The sequence below is a fragment of the Lepus europaeus genome, chromosome 14, assembly GCF_033115175.1.
Source record: "Lepus europaeus isolate LE1 chromosome 14, mLepTim1.pri, whole genome shotgun sequence".
NCBI classification, from domain to species: Eukaryota; Metazoa; Chordata; class Mammalia; order Lagomorpha; family Leporidae; genus Lepus; species Lepus europaeus.
Window position 1 is genome coordinate 88,252,263 of NC_084840.1, and position 18,251 is coordinate 88,270,513.

Sequence of the window (18,251 nt, forward strand, 5' to 3'; positions counted from 1 at the left end):
TATAAACATTCATTTTTTTTTTTGCTCTAAGTTTCAGAAAATATGTGAATAAAATGGAGTTATCTATAAATTTTATTTTCCCATGCAATTTATTCATGCCCCTTAAAAAGTGGTTCTCAGGGCCAGTGGACACCTGTTCCAGTCCTGGTTGCTCCACTTCTAATCCAGCTCCCTCTTAATGCACCTGGGAAAGATGCAGAAAATGAGCCAAGTGCTTGGGCTCCTGCACCCGTGTGGGAGACCTGGAAGAAGCTATTGGGTCCTGGCTTCAGTCTGTCCCAGCTCTGGTTATTGTGACCACTTGAGGAGTGAACCAGGAGATGGAATATCTATCCACTCCCTCCCTGTGTCTCCCTCTATCATTGTAGCTCTGACTTTCAAATAAATAAATAAATCTTTAAAAACAAGAGGTCACAAATAACAGTATCATTCACCATTGATTAATAATTGTTTCATAAGTGATCAAAAACACTGTTGTTTTCATTTCAATTTTGCCATGTACAGATTCAATGTGTATTTTGAAACTTTGTTCATTTCAAAGTTTCTTTCTGTGTTTGTATATGTACATTTGTGTGTGTAAGAGAGATGGGGGGTAGGGTAGGGGTTGAAGTTGAGAGAAAAGTAAGAAAGTAAAAAGGGAAGAACAGAGGGAATGAAGGGAGAGATGGAGAGATAAAGGACAAGACCGGTTGTGTGTGTTATGTGTGTTTCATAGGCACAAACCCAGACATGCCAATGTCTGTGTCAGCAGTAAGGAGATTGTTCCTTTCCATGCCTCTTTCTTTGACAGACTAAAAACAGTTTCCTAGACCTCCTTTAAAGCAGTGCTTTCTCCCATAGGCCACACACCACCGATACAGGATTCAAGACCAGCAGCGCACAACTCCCCATTGGCTTAGGGGTTCCTAAGTAGAGAACACGCTGCTTGGACTCAGGTCCCAAGTCCATGTGCAAATGAGGCAATGCTATAAGGAGAGTGTCATTGTGATGGGCTCTGACTAATCAGTACTTTTCTGATTCATGTCTATATGCTGGGGGCAGGTTCTTCCTACTAGGAGAGAGGAATTGATGCTTGCTGTAGTTCTGCTTTGGGGTTTCTTTCTTCTAGTACAACTGTCAAAGGTTCTTAACTTTCCATTTTAACATAGGTTTTCAGGATCTCCTTCAAGCATTCCCTTATTCCAACTAAATATTATTAACATTAAAAACTATTTCTCTGGGAGAGAATAATGAGTTTAGATTGATATTATCTTGTAGAGAGACAGAAAAACTAGTCACACACACACACACACAATGTCGGAGATACACAGACTCATTCCAAATCTTATATTTGTATTTTTTTGGGAAAATTGGATCATCATCCAATCACTCAAGCCAGAAACCAGGAAAAGGCCCCTGATGGATTTTCTTACTCCCTACAATTACTACAAGGTCTTGTTGATTATTCTCCTTCAACTTCTGTCACAGCCTTTCTCTGTTCTACACTCTCAGATGATATTTAGCACAGGTCCGTATATTTGCATACATGCGCTGCAGTACTGTCCCTTCTAATTTCCATCTCTGCTGAGAGGACTTGCAGCAAGAAGTACAGATGTTACAGGATTCCAATCCTTTTACACATACCCAAACATACCCTTGGTAATCATAACTCATTGCATGGACCAGGGTATAGTCTCTTCCTGGTGAATGTTCCAAGAGGTCCTGAAGTAAATATGCATTCTGCTTTGACTGGGTGCAGTCAGCAACGTCCAGTGGTGGGTGGAGTCACTCAGCTCTTCCATCTCCTCACTGATTTCATTTGTGGGTTCATTCTCCAAATGCCTGCAATAGCTGCTCTGGGCCAGGCTGAAGTCAGAAACAAGGAATTTCTTCTTTGTCTTCCTTGAGGATGGCAGGGACCCAAGCATCTATATCATTTTCTGCTGCTTTCCCAGGCAAAGTAGCAGAGAGCTGAATGGAAAGTGGAGTAGCTGGGTTTCCAACAGGTACACGGATGAGGGATGCTAGTGTCAAAAGCAGTTACTTCACCTGTTGTGCCATAAAATCAGCCTCAAATTCTTGCAATTTGAACACTTCTCCTCTGCAACAAACACACATTTAGTCTGGAAGATAGCAATCAAGCCAGGTGCTGGATACACAGTGTGAACATGACATGTATTTTCCCCTCCTCAAGATGTACAACACAAGAGGGTAATATCTTAAACAAGGCAGGATAGTGTTGTGCTGTGTGCTGACTCTGAAATCCAGAGCTGAGAACTGCTCCATGATTTCCCAGAGTGGAGTCTTGGGAAAGGTACTGTCTTTTTCTCTGCCTCAACTTATCCATCATGACCTATGATTAAGAAGAATGTCTATCCTCTGCCCGGGATGTGATGCAGCAGGTTAAGCCCCTGCTTGGAACCTGCTATACCATAGTCCTGGCTGCTCTGTTTCCAAACAAGCTCACTGCTAATGTGCTTGGAAGTAGGTTTAGATGACCAAAATGCTTTGTCCCCTGCTACTCGTGGGCAACACAGATGGGATTCCTGGTCCCTGGCTTCAGCCTGGTTGTTATCGCCATTTAGGGAGTAAACCAGGGGATGAAAGATCTCATTCTCTCTCTCTCTCTCTCTCTCTCTCTCTCTCTCTCTCTCTCTTTCTCTCTCTCTCTGCAGACCTGATAAATAAATAAATAAATAAAATTATAAAAAAAGAGTACCTATGTTCTGAGCTAGAAGTAAGAACTGGTTGAATTAATATTTAGAACAGTTTACATAGCTATTATTATTAACATAAAAAAACACTTGCATGACTATTTAATAGATCTTCGCACATGCACTGAAACTGGCTGCATTGAGCTCTCCTATATGGAGCTGAGCTGCATCTTTTGTCCCTCCCAAGACTAGATCAGAAACAAAGTAGTGGCCCCTGCTATGGTCCCAGCTGCAGATCCGGCAGCAGGAGGAGCGGCAGTGGCCAAGAAACTCAGCCTCATGAGGCTCCAGGTGGCCTGCTGGCCCACTGCAGACATGCTGGCAAGGAGGGTCAGCTCTGTTGAAGGGCAGTGACGGACAATCCCCAGCTCAGGTCGGGGAGGCTGTGAGCTACACCTTCCCCTGCCAACATGGGAAGGAAGGAAGCCAGGGTGGAAAAGTCACCAGGCAAAAAAGTGCAAGCAAAGGGGGAGAGAGGAGCAAAGGGAAAACAGTCTCCGGCGGCTCACCAAGAAACTCAAGATTTGCCTGCAGGAAATGGAGGCACTCAAATTGAGGAGAGACCAGCTCTGATGAAGCAGAAGTCAAAGAAGCCAAGTCCGACTCATACCAAACACCATGTCTCATCAGAGGACCCTGTCTCCCTTCTTGGACAATGCAGAGGAATGTTTTTATCAACTCTTTTGTACATGCAATTCCTTTTTGTAGTTCTTGAAGCATTTTTAAGAAAGAGAGAAGCCCGCCTCATCCCATTTTTTAAGTGGTCATGATTTTTTAAGAGATGAAATCAGTTTCTGCTTGTTTATTTTTGGTGCAACCAGAAAATAGCAGGATATTGAATTATGGGAGGCTCTGACTGTCTTTTGAGTCAGCTTCGCATTCCATAGCTGGAGGTGTTTGTTTTTAAGATTTATTTATTTGAAAGTCAGAATTACAGAGAGTGTGAGATAGAGAGAGAGAGAGATGTTCCATCTGCTGATTCACTCCCCAAATGGCCACAGGAGCCAGGACTATGCCAGGCTGAAGCCATAGCCAGGAGCCTCATCCAGGTCTCCCAGGTGAGTGCAGGGGCCCAAGGGCTTGGGCCATCCTCCACTGCTTTCCCAGGTGCATGAGCAGGGAGTTGGATCAGACGTGGAGCAGCTGGGACTCTAATCAATGCCCATATGGGATGCTGGCTTAACCTGCTGCTCCACAACACAGGCCACAGGGGATGGTTTTTATATCCTACAATACATAACATACTAAATAAATGGCAATTTGGAGTCACAATCGGGCATTCAATCTGTCTCAAGTATTTTCCATGACTTCCCCCATGTTGTTTAGTGGAGCTGTTTCCTATAAAAAAAACCAGCGCTTGCTGCTCTGTCAGATCGCTGTGTGCTCATAACATCTTTGGTTGTGGGAGTCCAGTCCTCCTAGTGATGTGGAAGATTGAGAAGTTGAGTATGTCATGTATATGATATTAAATGGTGAATTGGTGGGACTTATGTAACAGGAACCTTTGCAGATAGATACTGGTACTTGATAGTCTCTTCAGGAAGAGTCACCTCCAAATTTGAAGCTGGAAAGTCACAGGAATAACTTTAAATAAAAGAAGGACAAGACATGGCTTTTTAGATTTTAGGTATGCATGTGAAGAATTGTGTACCAATTAAAATGTCTGTGTACTGATCCTCAATAAGTCATGAGGAACAACAACAAAACAAAACAAAACAAAACAAAACACAGCAGCAGCACCAGAACCTGTGCCTGTATGGGATTCGGCTCTGCTTAACTGGCTGGCCACCATGCCTCGTCCATGATGCAAAATAAAATTAGTAAATCAAGTGAGATGATTTCTCAGAACCCCAAACCTTTAAAATGGGAAAAGTGATTTGCTTCTTGGGTTGTACTCTGTATGCTTTCATTGTCTTCATTCTCATACAGCTTTGTCTGTATTTTGAGAGATGGCCACAAGAGGGCAGAAAACTCACGTTCCTCAATGCATTCAGCAAGATCCTAACTCTGTTAGAACTGTTTTCCACTGAGATTCAGTTTCCTAAATGAACCGTCATCTCTACAGATTCATAATACTGTCAAAGCTCAAGTAAAGCATGTTCTAAGTAGTAACCAACTTGATTTTGCAATTTGTATTTTCATAATCTATAATTATTGGTGATAAAACATTTATAAAACAATGCTTGGGTACAATGATGTGATGTAGTAGGCTAAGCCTTCGCCTGCAGAGCCAGCATCCCATATAGGGGTCAGTCCTATCCCCACTGCTCCTATTCAGGTCCAGCTCTCTGCTATGGCCTGGAAAGCAGTGGAAGATGGCCCAAGTGCTTGGGCCACTGCTCCTTCTGGGAAACCTGGAAGAAACTCCTGGCTCTTGGCTTCAGATCAGCTCTGCTCTAGCCATTGCAACTATTTGAGGAGTAAACCAGTGTATGGAAGACCTTTATATCTGTCCCTCTTTCTGTCTGTAACTCTACCTCTCAAATAAATAAATAAAATATTTATAGAGAAAAAAAATATTAGCCCTAAATTTTAACATTACCAAGAAAATATAAAAAATCCCTTTTCCACAACATTTCAATCAATGAGTTATTTTAGAGAATCATAAAGTGAAAATGAGTATATGTAAAAGTGGAAGTAAAAGGTAATTTTATGGGACTGGCTCTGTGGCATAGTAGGTTGGTAGGTTGGGCATCCACCTTTGGAGCCAGAATCTCCTATAGCCACTAATTCAAGTCCCAGCTGCTCCATTTCTGGTTCAGCTCCATGCTGATGGCCTGCAAAAGCAGTAGAAGATGGCCCAAGTGCTTGGATCCCTGCACCCCCATGGGAGACTGGAAGAAGCTCCTGGCTTCTGGCCTTGGATCAGTGCAGCTCCAGCTGTTGTGCCCATTTGGGGAGTGAACCAACAGATGGAGGACCTCTCTCTCTCTCTCTGTCTCTCCCTCTCTCTGTGACTATGTCTCTCAAGTAAATAAACTAACCTTTAACAAACAAGCTGGCATCCCATATGGGCACCAGTTCAAGACCTAGCTTCTCCACATCCAATCCAGCTCTCTGGTATGGCCTGGTATAGCAGTAGAAGATGGCCCAAGTCCTGCAACTGTGTGGAAGACCTGAAAGAAGCTGCTGGCTCCTGGACTTGGATCAGTGCAGCTCCGGACATTGCAGCCAATTTGGGAGTGAACCATCGGATGGAAGACCTCTCTCTCTCTCTCTCTCTCTCTCTGTCTCTCTGCCTCTCCTCTCTCTGTGTAATTCTGACTTTCAAATAAATAAATAAATCTTTAGGAAAAAAAAAACCAGCCACTCCAATATGAGATGCATCCCAAGTGGCATCTTTTTAAAAAATACATACATACATACATATATATTTTAAAAAAGAAAAAGAGAAAGTATCTACTATGATATGGAAATGCTACACTATCTTCATAAACCCCACTGTCAGCTGGAGTAGTGTGTTGGGGCAGAGCTAAGAGGGTCCCACTCTCAACAGCTCCCCATGGCAGCAGCCCAGTGGTGGCGAAAGCCTTCCAGACACAGCAAGTGACAAAATCACCCATCTCTGAACATGTAGCCCAAGGCAGAGATAAGATGGAGTTGCTGTTTGTGGGACAAGTAGATGATAGGCATGCTCAAGAGGGACAAAATAGTGTGGTTGGTCAAATATGCATATCCCATCCATCAGGGAAATACTTGCAAGGTCTGGGAATGCAGGAGGGGGAACTCATGAGCAGAGCCTGATGAGATCATCTTAATGGCCATGGATCAACTTGTTGAGTGAAAAGTAAGCAAACAGAGGCTGGCACCGTGGTGTAGTAGGCTAAGCCTCCACCTGCAGTGCCAGTATCCTAAATGGTTGGAGGTTCATGTCCTGGCTGCTCCTCTTCCTATCCAGCTCTCTGCTATGGCCCAGAAAAGCAGTAGAAGATGGTCCAAGTACTTGTGCTCCTGAAACTGCATGGGAGATCCAGAAGAAGCTCTTGGCTCTTGGCTTTGGACCAGCCCAGCTCTGGCTATTGCAGCCCTTTAGGGAGGGAACCAATAATGGAAGACTTTTCTCTCTGTCTCTCTCTGTAACTCTACCTCTCAAATAAATAAAATCTTAAAAAAAAAAAACAAGAAAACTAACATAAAACTAAAATACCAAAATTAAATAGTTACCCTTGGTCCAAGAAAAGAAAACAAGATAACTGATGACAAATGTTTCATTATTTGGCTACCATGCATGGGTCCAGTTGATTAATGAGTGGTAATTAACAAGCAGTGGTAGTCAATTTAAAGTTTAAAATCACATAATCCCATGATCTTTTAATTTTTATGTCAACCTGTTCATTTGTACCAGTGATATAGAGACATGTCTGCTGTCAACCAGTTTTAATTGCTATGTTATAAATATCAAAATAATCACATATGTGAAAGTTCAAATGTTCTGTTATTTTAAGGTTTATTAAGCACAGACACTTTACTCACAGTAAATAATATATGGGTTGAGAATTGGTACTAGGGCAGGTGTGTGACCAGGCATATACTTAAACATGTATATGTCAGAGTGCCTGCGTTTGAGTCCCAGCTATATTCTTAAATCTAACTTCTTGCTAATATGCACCCTAGGAGGCAGCAGGTGATGCTGCAGCTGTTGGGTCCCTGCCATCCACATGGAGAGCTGGATTGAGTTCTTGACTCCTGGCTGTACCTGTGGCCGAGGCATGCTATTGTGGGCATGTGGGGGAGTGAGCCAAGAGATGGGTGCTCTCTTTTTCTCTCTCTTTCTCTCTGCCTCTTATATAAACTTAGAAAAGGAATCAGTACTCTTATTTTGAAAGTGATAATTCTTCTCTGTTGTCAATTATCAAAACAAAAATTGAAAAAAAAGTTGTGTTAGCTCCTGAAAAAGAAGCATGAGGATTTGAAAAAGTAATAAATAATATTGTAACTAAATAAGAAAAAATATAGTAATGTGATATTTAAATATTCACTGAAGAGATGTAAAATGTACTTTTTAAAGATTTATTTTATTATTTGAAAGAGTTCTAGAATGGGAGAGAGAGGAAAGAGAGACAACGAGGTTGATTGATTGATCTTCATCCACTGGTAAATCTTCAATTGGCCACAACAGCCAGGAGTGGGCTGGGCCAAAGCCAGGAGCCAGGAACTCCTTCTGGGTCTCATATGGGTGGCAGAGGACTGAATACTTGGACCATCTTCCACTGCTTTCCCAGGTGCGTTGGCAGGGAAATGGATCAGAAGCAGAGCAGCAGGGACTGGAACCACCACTCCGATATGGGATGCTGGCATCTCAAGCAGCAGTTTAACCCCACCGTACCATAATAACAGCTCTCAATGTAAATTTTTAAAATTTCTTATTTATTTGAAAGGCAGAGAAACAGACACAGAGATATCTCCCATGTGCTGGTGCCCTTTCCAGTGTCCACAATAACTGAGGCTGGACCAGGCCAATGCCCGAAGTTGAGACTTCAATCTGGGTCTCCCACGTAGGTAGCAGGGATGCAACTACTTGAGGGATCATCTGCTACTTCCCAGGGTGCACAGTAGCAGGCAGCTGGAATCGAGTGCACAGAAGAGACTCACACCCAAGCACTGCCATGCGGTGTGAAGATGTCCCATCTTAATCTCTGCCTCAAACTCCCTCCTCAACAGTGTGAATATTAACTGCCCCTTGAGGTCACAAGTTGTAACTGGTAAAATTAAAATACAAACATGAATTGGAGGTGATTTTATTATAAAACAATGCTATGTATTTGTCCCACAAATTTAATAGCGTATAGTATTTAATACAATTTTTTTTTGCTTTTTTTTTTTGTGTGTGTGTGTGTGACAGGCAGAGTGGATAGTGAGAGAGAGAGACAGAGAGAAAAGTCTTCCTTTTTGCCATCGGGACCGAACCCGGCACCCCGACCGGGACTAGAACCTGGGTTGCCGGCACCGCAAGGCAGAGGATTAGCCTAATGAGCCACGCCGCCAGCCAATATTTAATACAATTTATAAACAAAGTCTGTATAGTAAATTTCCCACGTAAAACATAAAGTAAAAGCAATTGTATGACAAAATGACACTAAGTGTTTATTTGCCCTACAAATTTAATATTTCTGATACACACTTAATAACAAATCCTGTATAGTAAACCTCCCAAGTAGGAAAAGAATGAAAAGTCAATTAGTAGCAGTTGTGAATGCATTAATAGTATATGAATCCATAAAAATCAAGGCAAACTTATCTAGCATAAGAATTAAAAACGGGGCCGGCGCCACGCTCACTAGGCTAATCCTCCGCCTTGCGGTGCCGGCACACCAGGTTCTAGTCCCGGTCGGGGCGCCGGATTCTGTCCCGGTTGCCCCTCTTCCAGGCCAGCTCTCTGCTATGGCCTGGGAGTGCAGTGGAGGATGGCCCAAGTGCTTGGGCCCTGCACCCCATGGCAGACCAGGATAAGCACCTGGCTCCTATCTTCTGATTGGAGGTGAACCAACGGCAAAACGAAGACCTTTCTCTCTGTCTCTCTAACTGTCCACTCTGCCTGTCAAAAAAAAAAAAAAAAAGAATTAAAAATGGGGCCAGGTTGTTGCAGAGAAGTGACACCACCATCTGCAACACCCACGTTCCATATGGGCACCGGTTCCAGTCCCAGCTGCTCCACTTCAGCTCCAACTCCTTGCTAATGTCCTGGGGAAAGCAGCAGAAAATGGCCCAAGTGTCATGTCGAAGCCTGAGCCCGCCGGGAACCAGTCAGTACTGGTGAATTTTTTAAAAAAGATTTATTTGCTTATTTGAGAGAGAGATTTACAAGGAGAGAGACTGAGAGGTCTTCCATCCTCTGGTTCACTCACTCCCCAAGTGACTGCAACACCGGAGCAGGCCTAATGGAAACCAGGAGCCAGGAGCTTCTTTGGGGTCTCCCACAGGGACGCAGGGGCCCAAACACTTGGGCCATCTTTCACTGCTTTCCCAGGCCATTAGTAGGAAGCTGGATCGGAAGTGAAGCAGCCAGGACTGGAACCAGCACTCATATGGGATGCCAGCTCCACAGGCAGATGTTAACATACTACACCACAGTGTTAGTCCCACATTTGGTGAATTTTGCCAACATGTCTTTCGACACAAGACTAAGGAGAACTATATATTTCCTTTGGGAAATTTAAACCCCCTACTATAAGGACAGGCGAGCAAGACAAAGACAAGACAGAATATGAACTCAAATAAGTCTTTGGAGGGCTCACTCCTGATGAACTCACAGCCGAGAGTGCATCTTGCATTACAAACAAGTGGCTTATATATGGCAAAGCAGTTTAGAAGGGCTCGTGGGAAAAGCTGCCTTCCTCCCTCCAGCCAGTGCACAGCACTTCATGCATGAAGCTGCAGTCAAGGTCTCAGGCCTTCTAGACACCCACGCTCTTGCTTATATCTGCATTCCTAGCCCAGTAGCTTCATTTAGAGACCTCTTATGTGTGCATCAACCCCACTCCCCACCGCCCAACACACACACCCCGCCTCTGCCCCTGCTGCCACTACCCTCCCCAGACTGCCAGATATTCTGCAAAGGCCTTATTACTGAAAATGTGGGAAAAGATTTGCTCCACTCTGACTCAATGTTCAGTACCTTCCCACCCTGAGCACTACCCACTTTCCTTCCCTGGGCCCTTGGGTTCACAGTTTTTGTTCCAGTCTCCCTCTGCAATGGGATGGTCATCAAGTCTGCACTGATCCATGGAACCCTTGCCTGGAATGACTCAATGGGAGGAGGAAGAAACCTTGGGCAAACAGCACTTTCTCCTGTTTAGCCTCCTTCTATGCTTTTACTCTGAGAAAAGACGATTGTTCCCTTCATTTGCCTGATGTTATAATTGACTTTTGTGACGATGGATGCCTCTGCTGCCTGTATTTCAGTTCAGCTCTTAACAGTTAACTCCTCCAAATCCCATCAAGGAATGTTTGACTTTATTTTTGGCATACACAAGTCCAGTCCATCAGAAAATACTATTGGTATATGAAGGAGCTTCAAAAAGTTTGTGGAAAAATGGAATTAAAGGCATGAGTTAATTTTGGTGCAAGGTAATTTTTGGTACTTTTTTCATAATTGATGGAGAATGTATATTATGAAAAACCTAGACTTGTATTTCAAAATTATTTTTATATGAAAATAAGCTTCATACTGTTAATTCCATTTTTCAACAAACTGTTTGAAGTACATTCATATGTTCAGAAAGTAACTGTGACCATTTTGTCTCTTCTGCTGCTGTCACCTTGGGCACGGTCAGTAGGTCAGTATCATCTCTCACCTGGATTAGTATGGTTATAGCCCTGTCACTCTTCGTGCTCTACCATTGTTTCACATAGTGGCCAGAGTGACCCTTTGAAGCAATAAGTCAGATATGAGGCTTGTTAGATCCCAACCTTGCAGTAGCTTCTCAGTTCTCTGGACGTAAAAGTCACATCCTTGAAATGGCCTGCACCCGTGGCCCTCACCATTTCCCCTATCTTGTTCTTTACTTTTTGGCATAACGTCTGCACTTCCTGATCACTGCCTTGATAACTCTCACCTCCTCACGTGTTTATGCCTTTGTCTCTTTCTCAATGAGCTCAGACTCCAGTCACATGATTTTACTTTATTATTAATTTTTAAATTATTATTTGGTTATTTGAGAGGCAGAGAGAGAGAAACAAATATTCCATCCACTGGTTTATTCCCCACATTTTCATGACATTAGGGGCTGGGCCAGGGTAGAACCAGCAGCAGTCTGGTACTCAGTCTAGGACTTCCATGTGCGTGGCAGGGATCCAGCTACTTGAACCATCGGTTGCTTCTTCCTTGTGTCTACATCGATTGGTAGCTGGAATCATGAGCCAGAACTGGGAACTGAACCAAGGCATTTCAGTGTGGGACATGGGCATCTTAAGTGGTATCTTTAACCGGGATGCTGAACACCTGCTCCTGGTCACTTTATTTTAAACTGCATCGCAGCCACTCGAACCCACGGGGTTGGTTTTCCTGATATTGCTACCCCACCTCATATTTTCAACAGTATGCGTATGTGTCTCTTCCTGCTTTGTTGTATATTTTAGTTATTAGTTCTCCCTTCCAAAAGGTAAGTTTAACGCAAATAGAAATTTTGTTTTCTTCACTGTTATGCTTTCTTCACTAATGAAACGCAATCCCTAAAATAGATATTAGACATACTTGGTACTCAACAACTGACTTTTGAATGAATGTGTTTTTTTTCTGTAAAGTAATTAAAAATTTTGTAATTGTCCTGGGTAGCATAGAGCTATCATTGTATATACACGTTTCCTTTATCCATTTATCTGTTGATGAGTACCTGGTTGATTCTGTGTATTAGCTACCAGGAGTGGTGAAATAAAAAATCATGGGAGTGGAGGTATTTCTCCAATATACTGATTTCCTTTCCTTTGGATTTCTACCCAGTACTGGGATTGCTAGATTATATCAAAAGTGTATTTCTAGATTTTTGAGGAATCTTCTATTTTATTTATTCCCTATACTAATTTACATTCCCACCAACAGTGTGTAAATGTTACTCTTTTTCCCATTTTTGTCTTTTATATTAATTAATTAAATCATCACTGCTGCCTCCCCGGGTCTGCATGTCAGGAAGCTGGAGTAGGAGCCTGAGCTGCAATTGAACCGAAGCACTCTGACGTGTGATACGAGCGTCTTAACCACTAGGTTAAATACCTGCTCCAAGGTGAATATTTCTATGATCACATTTTGATGGTTATAGTATGCCCCAACATATGATTATGAAATAGATACGTAACAGCCAAACTCTTTAAGTGTAATATTTATTTCACGTTTTATTAAAAAGTTCCACATCTATATGGATTATTTGAAACAAAATTCAAACTCTTCTCCTCATGACTTTTTCTTTAGGACCAGCCTCCCTGTGAAAGCAATCTCAATGATGTTCCTTAAGCAATCATTTTGTTTTGTTTTGACTTGTTTTGTTTTCCAAGCCATTAACAATAATCGTTAAGGGAATCTCTATGTTCTAATCAATGCTTCATTGGCTATACTGAAACCTCTCAGATTTTAGACAAGCATCTTCATATTTAAGTTGACTTGTCAGTCCCATTAGTAGCCAGCTGGATATAAAGGTCTGTCCTGAAATCCAGCACTGCTCTATCCCTTACTCATGAACAGCTGAGAGGGTCTGAAGGTGCCCAGGGCCATGAACTCATATTACCAAGTGCTTAAATTAAAATGCTGAAAGCTTTCTTTTCCCTCCAGTCATCTTTCTCTAGGCATAGTGCACATTCCTGCCCCAGTTTTGATTGAAGTCTAAGAAGAAATAGAGACTTCAAATCAACTCTATCCTATCCTAATTCAGTGCTTGAATAAAAGAGAGCATTCTGATGAGCTCTCCATTGACATTTAAAATCTGCCAGTCACCACACTATTCCTGAGAACTCTGACCCTGCGGCTGCTACAAAATGTAAAATAAATTTGGAGATACAAAAAATAGAGTCTTTAACTCTCTGCTTAGCAATGATATTGTGTAGAACTAGAAGTCAGTCATCTTTTCTCAGGAATAATCAATAGGGCGGCCAAAAGGGCCCTAGAATAAATCCATGTAATTCTTAAAGGAAGCAAATGTCCAGTGATATTGGAAGGTAGCATAGGGTATCTTTAAGGGCTAATAGAGAAGAAAAGCAAGATCATGAATGTGAATTAAAGAAAAATCTCTGTTGATTTGGGGATATTATGGAGGTTGAAAAGCCTCAGGTGTACCCACGGTAGAGAGAAAAGTTGAATAGTATTGTTATCTGTGTGGCATGTGGTCCATGGATACTGGAAGCAAAAAAGATTGAACAACCAGGGCCCATGTCCAGAAGTGGTGGAAAGGGAGTAATTGTGGCTCTAACTGGGGGAGCTGCCAGTTTATCCAGAGACTCTGAAGACATTGCACATACTGTGCAGGCTTGGAAAATTTGGGAGGTTGAAAATCAAGTTCAGTAACACCTAAGTTTCACTTAAAAGTAAAACTTAAAGAAAAGTACTAACAATCACTTCTCGGCCTTTTGGCTAAGATCAAGTGTAGAAAAGTACTAACAGTGCTATGTTGTTATGAATGAATGAGTTTTGGATAAAACATTTCCCAAGAATTGAGTCAGTCTTCCCTGTGAGTTTGATACAGGTGCTGTATATCCATCTTTAATTAGGCTTGAATGATATGTGAGGCATTTGAAAGTTATACAGTATCAAGGGTACTTTTTCTTTAAAAGTATTTTATTTGAAAAGAAGATAGGTAGAGAAAGAAATAGAGCTAGATAAGTACATGCAGAAGACTTTCCCCTTCACTGGTCCATTCTGGAAATATCCACAGCAGCCAGAACTAAGTCAAGCCAAAGCTAGGAGCTGGAATTCAAGGCAAGTCCCCTATTTGTAGTGGATAGCATGGACCCAAGTACCTTCCAGGGTGCACAGTAGCAGAAAGTTGTGGTTAGGGTAGAGTTGAATTCAAACCTGGGCATCCCAATATGGGATGAAGGTGCCCCAAGCACTGTCAACTTCTTCACCAAATGCCTGGGTTTTAAGATTTCCTTTGCTAATGAAAACCTTTCCGTGTAGTAAGATGTCTCTATGAAGTTTAAAGCTTTATGAAGTACTTACTTGCTAAAGCTTTCAGACTGTTCTTGCCAGAATAGAAAGGACTGGGGCAAAAGCTCCACATTTTCCCCACCTACCTTTGCTCCAGTGAACAACTAATGTACTTCTGAGCATATCAGAAGCTCTCCATATGTATTTAATAAACTGAACATAACTAAATGGAAGTGAATTAAAGGTTGGAATAACTGTTTAGTTTGACAGCATTTCCTGAATAGATTTAAACTATGTGCAATAGACTATGCTCTTTGTTAAATGTTGTGTATTCAAATATGACACAGGGTTTCTGTAACTTTCAGGTGTTTAATACATTTTTAAAATCTATAATCATTGCAAGAAATTATTAAGTTACAAGATGGATATATAGCACCTGTATCAAATTTGAAGGGAGTAGTCATAAATTGGGGGGAAGTCTTATTACTCAAAACCACTTCATTCATAAGAGACATAGCACTGCTAGTACTTTTCTACAAGTTTTACTAAAAGTTATGGAGTGAGCACATAAACATTACCCCTTTGCATGTCTGGTGTCTCAGTGACTTGCTTTTACACAGGATGCTGTAGCATGACCTTCATTATAGATATAAGCACACATTACCTAAACAGTGCCTTTGACAACATGCTGTATTTGGAGAGAAGGCTTGCCTACTCTGCTATCTCCTGTAATTGTTGAAGAGGTGATTTTTAGCAAATCATACTTTCAAAGACTATTAGCATATATTATATGGATACATGAAGAAACAAATCCTCCCTTACTATAATGTAGATTTGTTTTTCATTGATTGGGAGAGATGAGAGAAATAAATAAAAAAAAAAGAAGAGAGACTAGCCCTACATAGAGTCTGAATTTTTTAAATCAGGAGTTGTCATTATGTAAAACTAGCTAAAAATTAAGTGAGAAATTATTGGGCCATCCTTTAATTCATAAATTGGTTGCTACAGATGGATGAATATGTATGTAAGAAATTTGAGATTGAAGAGAAATAAATTCATAAGTTTGCACATATGAGCTAGAATGCTAAGTGTGGTCCAGCAGTAAATATTTTTAAAATGTTTTGTCCCTGTGTAGGTACATATTTGCATTTAAGTGTTCTTTGTCAACTGTTTCAAACATTTTACCATGAAGTTTTTTTGTTTGTTTGTTTCCAGCATGCAGTTTATTGGACTTCATTTCCCAAATAACCTTTCCTCACTTGTCAGGGAACGGCAGAATAGGAGTCAAAGGTAAAGGCACCAATTGTGTTATGATGGGCTCACTCAGGCTGGTCTGAAACTGACAAGCCTCCTATTTCAAATGTTTAGGAAGCTTGTGCCCAAGACATAAGCACTCGTTCAGCCCAATCCCTTCCACCTGCTGGAACAGAACCAGGTACTACCCTGGCCTGGGCCCGCTGCTGGCTCCCACACCAGGCATCTTGGTCTGGTCTGCCGCAGCTGGTAGGATCATGAACAGTGCCAGGCCTTGGCGTCTCGACCTAAACACGCAAGCGTGGCCAGCTCCGTCCACACAGGCAGGCAAAGTGGCTGCTCAGCACGAGGTCTATGGCACACAGACACTGGGAGAGGACTGTTCGTCAGCATGAGATAATGGCGCAGAATGTAGTGTAAAACCACAAGCGGTGACTACAGGCAGCCGGGATGGGTAAGTAAGAAAACGTAACCATGGGAGTCGATGTCACTTCTAACAACCTCCTAGGACAGTCTTTGCTCAAGGGTATTTCAGGCCCCTTGACTGGACGTGGTCCTGAGGGACCATCAGGTGGTGGCCCCAGGGACCATCAGGCAGCCCAGACCTCTATGCTTAGAGCGCATTGCAGCCACCTCAGCCCCTGAGCCTGGGACAGAGACAGGGAACAGGATGTGGCTTCCCGGGAGAGCAGCCTAGTCCTAGCCTCCTTCTGGACCGCTTCTTCTTGGCCTCCTTCTTGGGCCTCTTGTTGGCAGAAGTCCCCACGGCCTTGGGCCTCCTGGACACCTCTGTGTTCTTGGGCTCCACAGGTTCCACCTCCCATGAAATGGAAGGAATGACGTGAAGAGACAAAAACACAAGCAAAGCACCCAGGAAATGATGGCTGTGCCCAGCACCTGGAGGTGGGAGGTGGGGGGAGGATGGGGGTCACTTGGGCCTGGGCTGAGGCAGAATTGGAGGAAGGGACACGGCCTGTTCTGGCCCCTCAGGCTCATGTCAGAGAAGGATCTGGAACAGACTCAGTCTGTGCCTGTCCAGTCATCTCCTCCTCTGGGTGGTAACCTGCAGTGTGCTGTAGCCAGGAAGGACAGGCCACAGTGCACTGAGGCCGACCACAGGGGCCTGAGCGGCCAAGAGTGCATGCGCAGGAAACTTGCTGAGGCCTGTCTAGGGCTCTGGGATGGAGCCCTTCTGCAGAGCTCAAAGCTGGGTGCCTCCTCCACTTTCAGAGGGGCCCAGTTCAGAAGAGGTGGGGATACCTAGCTGCTGGCCAATTGCTTCCCTCTCCACAGACCCCCTCCCAGCATCCCAGGCTTTCTGGTATCTCTCAGATCTCCCCTCAATCAAGCTGTCCGAGACAGACTGGCATGTTGCAAGTTCCTTCGCTCCACTGTCCTGGACCACATGAAACCTCACCCCCCTCCCACAGGCAAAGCAACCAGTCCCAGTGATCCCACCACTCCCCTGCTCCCCACCATCCAAGAGGTCACACCAAGCCCAGTGGCTTCTACCTCCCCTACATCTTGACTTGACCCTTTTCTCTGGCATCCAAGTCCCCTGCTTCAGCTCTGTCCACTGCTAATCAGTCTGCCTGCTGCCTCTGTCCCATCTCTAATGACCTGCCAAAGGAATTCTGCTAAAGCACAGATCTGACCACTGCACCCGTCTTACACCTACCACTGGTTCCCCACCACCCTCAGTCTCATGGCCCACACCTGGGATGACATAGAGGAGGCCACCTCTCCAGCCACATCTGGGATCTTCTCCATTCCCACTGGTCCAGCCTCAGGACCTCCCCTGGTCCCTTCAGTCAAGAGGCACCCCCTCTTTCCATGGCCTGGCTCATCTGCTTCTGATCCAGCTCCCTATTAATGCATCCGGGGAGGCAGCAGATGATGGCTCAATTACTTGGGATCCTGCCACCAACATGGCAGACCCAGACTGAGTTCCTGGCTTTGACCTGGCCCGGTCCTCCCTGTGGTGAGCACTTGGGGAGTGAACCAGCAGACCACGCCCTGTCATTCTTCCAAGTAGATGAAAAATAAACTTTAAAAAATATTTTAAAGAGAAAGACAGGACTGGTATTGAGGGGCAGAGTGGGTTAAGCTGCCAGCCTGCAATGCCAGGCTGAGTACCAGTTTGAGTCCCAGCTCCTGATCCAGCTCCCTGCTAATGCACCTGGGAAAGCAGCAGCAGATGGCCCAAGTATTCCACGTGAAAAACCCAGGCTCTTAGCTTTGGCCTGGACCAGCCCCAGTCATTGTAGCCATTTGGGCTGTGAACCGGAGGACAGAAGCTCTGTCACTCTGTCTTTCAAACAGATATGGAGTATTTTAAAAAGGAAGCTGAAGCCTCTCTTTTTCTGTGGCCCAGAGAACACAAGCAGATTTGAACCACAACATATATTCCCTGAAGCACAGCCAAATGTAGCCACCAATAACAACAATCACCATGGCAGTCACTGATATTTATTATTTACAATGTGCCAGACCCTGTGCTACCTGCTCTGGACCTGTTTTATTTTAGCCTCACAAAGATTCATAAAGAGCCTCATTTTATAAACAAGGAACAGAGATTCCAATAGTGCGTGATTTGCCTAAGGTTTTAGCTTGTCAGCAGCAGAGACAAGAGTTGAACTTCACTCTTTCAGATTTTTAAGAGTTATTAATTTGAAAGACAGAGTGACAAATAGAGGAGAGACAGAAATATTCCGTCCACTGGTTTGCTCCTC

General features: G+C 43.4%; 1 long non-coding RNA gene and 1 pseudogene across 3 annotated transcripts in view; one reads left to right on the forward strand and one right to left on the reverse strand.

Annotated features, from left to right (window-relative positions):
• Positions 1-18,251, reverse strand: part of LOC133773908 (uncharacterized) — a 151,333-nt gene that overhangs the window by 63,698 nt on the left and 69,384 nt on the right. The window lies entirely within an intron of this gene.
• On the forward strand, positions 13,730-13,895 carry LOC133774083 (U2 spliceosomal RNA; annotated as a pseudogene).